The 7,942-nt window shown below is 41.7% G+C and overlaps 1 long non-coding RNA gene across 1 annotated transcript; it reads right to left on the reverse strand.

Annotated features, from left to right (window-relative positions):
• Window positions 1-6,746: 6,746 nt before the first annotated feature.
• LOC115789962 (uncharacterized) lies at window positions 6,747-7,135 on the reverse strand. The gene is made up of 3 exons (XR_004020751.1): window positions 7,081-7,135; window positions 6,896-6,975; window positions 6,747-6,808 (listed from the first exon to the last, which is right to left on the reverse strand). It is a non-coding gene; the product is annotated as an uncharacterized LOC115789962 (long non-coding RNA).
• Window positions 7,136-7,942: the final 807 nt, after the last annotated feature.

Raw genomic sequence — 7,942 nt, forward strand, 5'->3', positions numbered from 1 at the left:
CCAAGACCAGAGGGTATCAAGACCGAGACAAGACCAAGACTTTTAGGGTCCGAGACCAGTCGAGACCAAGACCGAGGGGGGGCGAGACCGAGACAAGACCAAGACCAGTGCCTGACACTACATGACACAATAAAATGTGAAACATGATCAAAATCACTTCTCAAATTGATCTGAAAGATCCGCATTCCCATAAAATCATCCTGATATTAAACACTCACAGCTCAAATAAATATAACCATCTTTATTTAATACTCCTGGGTGACTTCCATCATTTATCACAGAATGTAAAACAATTATTCATAGTTCATCACAACAGTCTTAACTTTTCTCTGCCTTTCATAAACTATGCATAAAGTTGTGTTGTTTTTAAACCAACAACCTTTGTAAAAATGGGTGCTTTTTCAAAACCACATAGCTAAATGTGTAAAACTGAAAAAATGGCAAACACTCATCAACAGTAAGAACTAAAGCCTTTAATCTTATAAAGTTGTGTTATTCACGAAATTGTTAACTGATTTTCAGCTAGTGTTGTAGTCAAGACCACCTAACCCGAGACCGAGACAAGACCAAGACCAGAGGGTATCGAGACCGAGACAAGACCAAGACTTTTAGGGTCCGAGACCAGTCGAGACCAAGACCGAGGGGGGGGCGAGACCGAGACAAGACCAAGACCAGTGCCTGACACTACATGACACAATAAAATGTGAAACATGATCAAAATTACTTCTCAAATTGATCTGAAAGATCCGCATTCCCATAAAATCATCCTGATATTAAACACTCACAGCTCAAATAAATATAACCATCTTTATTTAATACTCCTGGGTGACTTCCATCATTTATCACAGAATGTAAAACAATTATTCATAGTTCATCACAATAGTCTTAACTTTTCTCTGCCTTTCATAAACTATGCATAAAGTTGTGTTGTTTTTAAACCAACAACCTTTGTAAAAATGGGTGCTTTTTCAAAACCACATAGCTAAATGTGTAAAACTGAAAAAATGGCAAACACTCATCAACAGTAAGAACTAAAGCCTTTAATCTTATACAGATTAAAGCTGCAGGATGTAACTTTTATAAAAAATCTGGTTTTTACATATTTGTTAAAACTGTCACCATGTCAGACAGTATGAGACCGATAATCTGCGAAAAAAATGGAGCTCCTCCACCTCCTCCCTGAACCGCTCCCAGTCAAAAACAACCAGTCAGAGCCAGGAGGAGGGTCTTAGCACTGTCAATCACTCCTGGTGTATGCTGCTCAATGTAGTTGTGTGCGACACTTCAAGATTTGGTATCGATCCTATGTAAAGTAAACACAGGGCCATTATCACCGATACTGATACCAATACTTTTTAATAATTATGAAGAATTTCCATGAAGTTTAACTGGTTTGAGATTTTTTTCCTTTGGATCATTAATTAGTTAAAACCCAGGATAGAATTGGGCAAAGTTTATATGTAAGTAGAAAATACTTTATCAAAATAAAAGTTATTGTTCTGAAACAAAAGAACAAAACAATTTTCCCCATAAATTGATGTCTGGATTTTTTTTCATAAATTAAGTGTACAAAATCACTCAAGAACAAATGCAAACTTTTTTCCAGGTAGATTTTTCAGAAAGTATAATAAAAAAATTTAATAAAAAATGTTCCTTCATTCACTAATTTTCTACAAATTTAAATTTAAATTTGATTTAAATGTTTCATAGCAAAATCCTTTTTTTTCCCAAATAAAATATGTTATGCATCACATGACAGTATAACAAAACACTGTGGGGAGGGGAGGAGCAAAGTGCTCTGTGCTGTGACAGGAGCGACACTTAGACAGTCAGCTCGCATCTTTGATGAAACTGCAGCACTGCATACAGGAGAGAAACTGAAGCCAAAGTACTGTATCAATCTCATTACACTGATATTGATCAATACCAATACAACATTGGCATCCATATTATCGATATTAGGATCAATCTGCCCACCACTAGCTCAATGTACTAATGGCGGAGAAACAACTTACTTACTTCTCTGCTGTTACCATCGGTGGTGGCCATGGTTAACTTCCGGGTTCTAGCAAGAAATATTTCTCACCCCAGCACTAATGCTAATGCTAATTAGTAAGCTAATACTAACCACCAAATGCCGCTCCCACTTGTTAATTGAGTGATGGGGCCTAAGACATAACCAGAAAGCAGTAATCAGTTTTTTTGGACGTGTAGTTACATTTCTCGAGGTGCATGTCAGGTTTGCTTCAGAGAGGATTTTCAGTTATACACAAAGGATCAATGCAGAACTCTAAATCAGGCCTTATTAGATTGATAGAATGATCATTTTTGCATATAATCCAGAAAAGTTACATTTATACATCACGCATTTAATGTGTCCCAGAGTGCCGTTTCCTTCCACTGTGTTTGCAGAAATCACATAAAAAAATACACAACAAAAACATAATCCAGATTCCTCAGCTGCTAATAGCATTTCCTACATTTGAATATCAGCCACCATATTGTGAGCATAAACTATCACGTTTTTAATGCAACAATAGGAAGTGACATCATCTTGCTGGGAACTGTAGTATTTTATTCTTGAAGGCCTCTCATAGCTCTACTGGTGCTGAAAACTAATGTTTGACTATGGCTTTCTGAATACAAGTAGGGCTGCAACTATCAATTATTTTAGTAATCAAGTATTCAATTGATTACTCCGTCAATTAATCAAATAATTGGATAAGAAATAATTTTTCATTTTAACAATTCATCAGCATATTTTAACTTCCGTACTGCAGATGTTTCTCTATGTGAAACAAACAGGGTGGATGGAGCAGCTACAAAATTCTCTGTTCTTCATGTTGCTGATCAGGTGGTTGATAAAAACATTTTGACGGAGCCCCTCTGTACTGAAGGGGGTGGAGGGGGCACCGAACGATTGCTAGTGCTAATGGCAGCCCCCCTTTCCCCAGTACACTGTGGTTATAGATCTGTTCTGGTGGCTACAGCTGACGTAAAGAAAAAAATAACAGCTGACATCCTCTGCACAACACGTGCGCACATTCAAACATGCGCACTCACAGCACAGAGAAGTGGGGGCGTGAAAAAACATCTCAGCGATCCACTCGTGTTAAAGGGTCGTTTTTGTTTTTTTTGGAAATGCTCCGCTTACACGGAGACACCTGAGCTGCAGAGCTGAAACCAAACATCAAAGCAACAAATTTGTGTCGAGGATTTTTAATAATCAAATTGTGTTATTCCAAGAATTGTTGCAGCCCTAAAACTTGCATTAAATTTTTAGTTTGTGTATCAAAATACATGAAGGTTGGTATTTACCTTTCATGCTGGGATTTTTTTGTTGAATTGGAAGCCTGAAATTTTCCTTTGATCTTCATTTTCCCTCTTACTTCTCTTGTGTTCATGCGGTTATTTCGATTTATGCAGCACACGCGTGACCATAGTGAGATCAAACGTACACACTGTGAATGAAACTGTCCGTGCTCTGTGGTAGATTGCAAACTGCGGTGAAATGATACAGGCATAAGCAGCGATAATAGCAGCGACCTAGCCGGGGCGGAGTCTGTGAGGTGCGCTCCTTTGAGAGGCAGAGGAGCGCAATCTTTGTTGGATTTGAATCAGTACGTTTTGCATCCAATAAAAGCAAAGATGTTAACAAATAAATTGGACAGTATTCTGGCAATTTAGTGATATTTCCACAGCTGTGGTCTTGACTGGTCTTGAAATAAAATCCCGAGTCCGCAAGGTCCGAGTCCATGACAAGACCGAGACCAAATGCGGTCGAGACCATGACAAGACCGAGACCATCAAAAAGCGGTCTCGAGACCGGTCTCGAGACCAAGACCGATCTCGAGTACTACAACACTATTTTCAGCAGATGAGGCATGCAACCCTCCTGCTTATAGACACCTGACAAGAGCTGGCTAAACATCAGCAAGTATACCAGCTAACATTAGGCTCGAGTGTCCTAAAAATCCCATTTTTACTCTGATAAACAATTTGATTACATTCTCACAGCATATGAGTATTTATTTGCTCAGCACCCTAGTCATAAACAACATTAGATCAACCTCAAAGATAATTTCAGAAACATCGGCTAACAGCTGCTAAAAGAGCAGTACTTATTAAATAACAGTGGTTACAGATGGAAAAGTCCTGGAAATCCTCAGCTCACCTCAATATCTGACAGAAGTGAGCTTCAATGGAAATGGTATGAATTCCTTCATCCTCCAGGAACTGGCTGCATACTCTGTCCACATGAGGCTGGGCATTGTTGTGCACCAGAAGGAACCATGAACCTACTGCACAAGTGTACAAGGGTCTGACAATGAGACCAAGGATTTCATCCCAATACAGAATGGGAGTCAGGGTGCTGTTCCCTAGCCTGTAGAAGTATGTGCGTTCCTCCATCCCCAGACCATCACTGACCCACCACTAAATCAGTCATGCTGAACTATGTTACAGGCAGCATAACATTCTCTATGGCTTCTCCAGACCTGTTCACATCTGTCCAGTGGCACAAAAAGGGGGTATGCACTATATGCAATGCATAGGGGCGCCGCACAAGAGGGGGGCGCCAAAACGATGTGGGAAAATATTTCTCTAGTTGCATTTTCTGTATTTAACAGCTGTGCATATGACATGATCAATAACAGAGGCGCTGCGCTGATTAGGCGCCCCTGCGCTCCTTCACCTCCCCTCCTCCTGTCCCATTTAAAGACAGTCGGTAAGTAATGTCATAGAAGTCTTGTATTTTATAAGTCCATGAATAAGTGATCTGCACACATGAACACAGTAAACGTTGAGAGGATGCGGATGGTGCATTGTGTGTGTGTGTGTGTGTGTGTGTGTGTGTGTGTAGTGTTCTAGCTAGTGGTTGATCGCAAGGCGCGGCGCCAGGCTGAGACGCTTCACTTTCGGAGCTCTGCTGTCTCTGCATTTAGCAAACAGGATTTATTTAAATCAGTAAAATAAATTTGAATGGCCAGAATACAGCAGTTTTTTTCCTCAACACATTAAATAAAATATAAAATTATATTATTCTTCAAAAATCACATTAGGAAAAATGAATATATTTCAAACTGATGAAAAGTTGCAAATTTTTCAGGTAAAAACTGTAATGTGAATTTCTGCGCTTCACAGTCGGAAAAACGCTGCATAAACTGCGCAGTGTGTCCAGTTTATCAGCAAATAGCGCAGCTGCAAACAGCGGTGGAGACAAGTTATCACGCGGTCCAGTCCCCAAAGCTGCAGGGACGCATTATGATGCTTCATGAGAAAAGTCGACTCTCAGCCACCTTTCATCCCGGAGACCTGCTGAGGCTTTTCCGTCACTTTCTATGAACTGACAGATTTCCTCAGGCAGCTCATCGCACCTGTGTAATAAGGCGCGTCACCAAATTCAGAAACTATTTACTCCAGAAAAGACTGAAACTGCCTCTTACAAAGTTCCCTGTCTGTGTTTCGGTGTTTATGACGCGTTCTGTCTTCAGGACTTTGCTGCGCGGCGTTTCCTGCTGTGTGACGCAGTGATGCACTGTCAGCTCACCTGTGCAGGTCTCCCTCTTCATCTTTTCCGTATCTGTCCCACCAATCCGCTCTCTCCCCGGAGCGCAAGTGAGGAAAAGAGACAGATGGTTTACCTCCGATGTCAGCGTTCAGGTCTTTTGCCTCCCACCTGTTTGGAAAATCCCTGTTTTCCACTTTTCGTTGGGTCATTTTTTGGGGAGTCAGGCAGCTTAAATGTCACTGTAAAAAGTGCTGACCGATGTTTTATCCGCTGATCACTGATCAATCGGCAATAGGGAAAACGGGTTAGCGCACAGTTCTTGGCCTGTCTGCAGCTGCTGCAGTGCGTGGAATTTGTAGTATAAGTGGTGGGAGCACATTTACCCACGGCCTATTAATAATAGCTATGAAATCATCTTGCTGGCCGTATAAAATTAGATCGTGGGCCCGAAGTGGCCTGCAGACCTTGAGTCTGACACATTTGACATAGAGAAAAACTGCAGTATGGAAGTTAAAATGGGCAGATGAATTGTTAGTATGAAAAATTATTTCTTATCCGATTACTTGATTAATTGATGGAATAATTGATACAATACTCGATTCTGAAAATAATCGATAGCTGTATTCAGAAAGCCATAGTCAAACAGTTTTCAGCACCAGTGGAGCTGTGAAAGGCCTTCAAGAAAAATGACATGCACCTCAAGAAATGTAACTACAGGTTCACAAAGACTGTGATTACGCTTTATATGTGCTTTTTGGTTACATGTGTAGGCCCCTTCACTCAATTAACAATCGGGAGCAGCTTTTAGCGGTTAGTATTAGCTTGCTAATTAGCATTACCACCCCCGCCCCTGAGGGGGGGGTGGGGCACCTAAAAATATGTCCGCATACACCTCAAAAAGTATATAGCTGCGCCCCTGACACTGGAGGTTCAAATCTGTGCCTAATCAACCATTTGCATGCATCCACTGTGGTGATCCCTTGGGAAATAAGGGATCAACTGAAAGTCACTGTCCGGATGGATAAGCATTTATTGAGGGCACATTTTTAGAAGATAAATTAAAACACAAAACACTTTTTCAAGGCAGCTGACTCTCAGACACAGACATCCCACGCACCAATTTGACCAAATTTACAAATGCTGAAAGCCGGGAAATTTACTGTAAAATTCTAGTTTGTAAGTGCACAAATCCTCTTCAGGCCTGAAGCAGCTCACCTCCTGGTGCAGCTGAAGATTGCTTTTGCAGCTTTTGAATCCGGGAGTGCCGTAAGGCGACTGTTGTGATGAGTGGTGCCATTTCTGCAAACAGTAGCATCATGAAGTAAGGTGGTGACTGTGCACAACACAACTGGAGAGCATATCAACATACAATAAATACATCCTGACCATAGCAGACATGGGCTGGTGCCTGGGGTTGCGGACTCTCTGCGGTGTCCATTTGTTCAGAGGCGTCTCTTTGAGTGCTGCTGCTCAGGAGAAGCAAAGCCACGTCACATCAGAGTAAAAGGACAAAGAGATAAGGCTGCATTAGGCTTTATAAAGATAACAAGTACAGCAATGCTGCTTCTTACATCCTGGCCCACGAGTCGCCTCTAGATGATTTTTTCTAACAGGCACTCTCTGAGCTTGAGAAAGGAAAAAACACAGAAAATTAGACAATTTCAAAAGTTGAACTTCACAAAGACTGTGATTACGCTTTATATGTGCTTTTTGGTTACATGTGTAGGCCCCTTCACTCAATTAACAATCGGGAGCAGCTTTTAGCGGTTAGTATTAGCTTGCTAATTAGCATTACCACCCCCGCCCCTGGGGGGGGGGGCTAAAAATGTGTCCGCATACACCTCAGAAAGTATATAGCTGCGCCCCTGCATCTGTCACATGTCCTAATACATCATTGGCCCTTTGTGTGTGTGTGTGTGTGCGCATGTGCATGTCTGCAAGTGTGCATATGTGCCCGTGTTCATGCATATGTGAGGACATGCACATGATCTTTCCCAAATCCAATGTGGTGAGCTTAACTCATTATATGACAGATGTTTTTTTTTTATTTAGAAAAAGTAACCACGAAAATGCACCTCAGTGAAAACCAGCATCTAGACCCCTAAATAAGGATAAAGGGGCTAGCACAAACCAAACCATGCAGTGTGGTGAGTCCAAACATAACAACACAGGATGGTGATAAGGTTCTTATCACCATCCTGTGTTGTTATGCTGTGCTGCAACCTGCATCAAAGGCCAAGAAGTAGTGGACACCTTTGCGCCAAGGCAGAAACATGCAGGAAGCTCTCCACCAGTGCCTGGGGTCCTTGCCAAGACCCAACAGAAGCCAAGAGCACAACCCGGTCCCACCCAGGAAGCACGGGCACCCAGAAAGAGGAGCCCAAAGCACTGCACAAGTAGAGGGACAGCGAAAAGACCCAAAGCCCACGCAGG

This window comes from Archocentrus centrarchus, chromosome 13, assembly GCF_007364275.1.
Source record: "Archocentrus centrarchus isolate MPI-CPG fArcCen1 chromosome 13, fArcCen1, whole genome shotgun sequence".
Lineage (NCBI taxonomy): Eukaryota > Metazoa > Chordata > Actinopteri > Cichliformes > Cichlidae > Archocentrus > Archocentrus centrarchus.